The sequence below is a fragment of the Arachis stenosperma genome, chromosome 6 (assembly GCF_014773155.1).
Source record: "Arachis stenosperma cultivar V10309 chromosome 6, arast.V10309.gnm1.PFL2, whole genome shotgun sequence".
NCBI lineage: Eukaryota > Viridiplantae > Streptophyta > Magnoliopsida > Fabales > Fabaceae > Arachis > Arachis stenosperma.
In genome coordinates, this window is record NC_080382.1 from 127,400,702 (window position 1) to 127,403,166 (window position 2,465).

Genomic DNA, 2,465 nt, shown 5'->3' on the forward strand with positions numbered 1-2,465 from the left:
GGTTCTCCTAGGTAATTCACCTCTTCCATTGAAGGGTTCTCAGGATCATAAGCTTCTTCTTCAGATGAAGCATCCTTAGTACTGCTTGGTGCATTTTGCATTCCAGACAGACTTTGAGAAATCAAATTGACTTGTTGAGTCAATATTTTATTCTGAGCCAATATGGCATTCAGAGTGTCAATCTCAAGAACTCCTTTCTTCTGATTTGTCCCATTGTTCACAGGATTCCTTTCAGAAGTGTACATGAATTGGTTATTTGCAACCATTTCAATTAGTTCTTGAGCCTCTGTAGGCGTCTTCTTCAAGTGAAGAGATCCTCCAGCAGAGCTATCCAAAGACATCTTGGATAGTTCAGAGAGACCATCATAGAAAATACCTATGATGCTCCATTCAGAAAGCATGTCTGAGGGACATTTTCTGATTAATTGTTTGTATCTTTCCCAAGCTTCATAGAGGGATTCTCCATCCTTCTGTCTGAAGGTTTGGACTTCCACTCTAAGCTTACTCAATTTTTGAGGTGGAAAGAACTTTGCCAAGAAGGCATTGACTAGCTTTTCCCAAGAGTCCAGGCTTTCCTTAGGTTGAAAGTCCAACCATATTCTAGCTTTGTCTCTTACAGCAAAAGGGAATAGCATCAGTCTGTAGACCTCAGGGTCAACCCCATTAGTCTTGACTGTGTCACAGATTTGCAAGAATTCAGCTAAGAACTGATGAGGATCTTCCAATGGAAGTCCATGGAACTTGCAATTCTGTTGCATTAGAGAAACTAATTGAGGCTTAAGCTCAAAGTTGTTTGCTCCAATGGCAGGGATAGAGATGCTTCTCCCATAGAAGTCAGGAGTAGGTGCAGTGAAGTCACCCAGCACCTTCCTTGCATTGTTGGCATTGTTGTTGTTTTCGGCTGCCATGTCTTCTTCTTTGAAGAATTCGGTCAGGTCCTCAACAGAGAGTTGTGCCTTAGCTTCTCTTAGCTTTCGCTTCAAGGTCCTTTCAGGTTCAGGGTCAGCTTCAACAAGAATGCCTTTGTCTCTGCTCCTGCTCATATGAAAGAGAAGAGAACAAGAAAATATGGAATCCTCTATGTCACAGTATAGAGATTCCTTGAGGTGTCAGAGGAAAAGAAAAGTAGAAGACAGAAGTAGAAAATTCGAACTTATCAAAGAAGATGGAGTTCGAATTTTGCATTAAGGGATAGTGTTAGTCCATAAATAGAAGGATGTGAGAAGAAGGGAAGTAATTTTCGAAAATTAAGTAAAAGATTTTGAAAACATTTTTGAAAAACACTAATTGATTTTCGAAAATGAAATTGGAAAAGAAATCAAGTGATTTTTGAAAAAGATTTTGAAATTAGAAATAAAAAAGATTTGATTGAAAACTATTTTGAAAAAGATGTGGTTAAGAAGATATGATTGAAAAGATATGATTTGAAAACAATTTTAAAAGATATGATTTGAAAACAATTTTAAAAGATATGATTTTAAAAATTAATGACTTGCCTAACAAGAAAAGATATGATTCAAACATTAAACCTTTCTCAACAGAAAAGGCAACATACTTGAATTGTTCAATCAAATCATTAATTGTTAGCAAGTATCTTTGAAAAAGGAAAGAAATTGATTTTGAAAACATTTGATTGAAAAGATATGATTTGAAAAAGATTTGATTTTGAAAAACTTTGAAAACTTGAAAAAAATTTGATTTTGAAAACAAAATCTTCCCCCTTGTGCCATCCTGGCGTTAAACGCCCAGAATGGTATCCATTCTGGCGTTTAACGCCCAAAACTATACCTTTTTGGGCGTTAAACGCCCAACCAGGTACCCTGGCTGGCGTTTAAACGCCAGTCTGTCCTTCTTCACTGGGCGTTTTGAACGCCCAGCTTTTCTGTGTAATTCCTCTGCTGCATGTTCTGAATCTTCAGTTCCCTGTACTATTGACTTGAAAATAGAACCAAGATCAAATAAACAATGCATGCAAGACACCAAACTTAAAATTAGACACTAGACTCAAACAAGAAACATAAAATATTTTTGGTTTTTTTTATGATTTTGTAATTTTTTTTTGTGCTTTTTTCGAAAATTATATGAAAATAGAAAATAAAGGTTTCAGAATTCTTACTTTGGATTCCAGGAATCATTGCAATGCTAGTCTAAGACTCCGGTCCAGGAATTAGACATGGCTTCACAGCCAGCCAAGCTTTCAAAGAAAGCTTCGGTCCAAAACACTAGACATGGCCAATGGCCAGCCAAGCCTTAGCAGATCATTGCTCCAATAGCAAGAGTGATAGAGATCAACAAGCTATTGTGATGATTAGTTGAAACCTCGGTCCAATAAGATTAGACATGGCTTCTCAGCCAGCCAGATTTCAACAGATCATCATGAAACACTAGAATTCATCTTTTAAGAACTCTGAAGAAAAATACCTAATCTAAGCAACAAGATGAACCGTCAGTTGTCCATACTCGAA

The 2,465-nt window shown here is 36.8% G+C and overlaps 1 non-coding gene across 1 annotated transcript; it reads left to right on the forward strand.

The window, feature by feature from the left end:
• The first annotated feature begins 395 nt into the window (after nt 1-395).
• On the forward strand, nt 396-503 carry LOC130937798 (small nucleolar RNA R71). The gene has a single exon (XR_009068997.1). It is a non-coding gene; the product is annotated as a small nucleolar RNA R71 (small nucleolar RNA).
• The last annotated feature ends 1,962 nt before the right edge of the window (nt 504-2,465 follow it).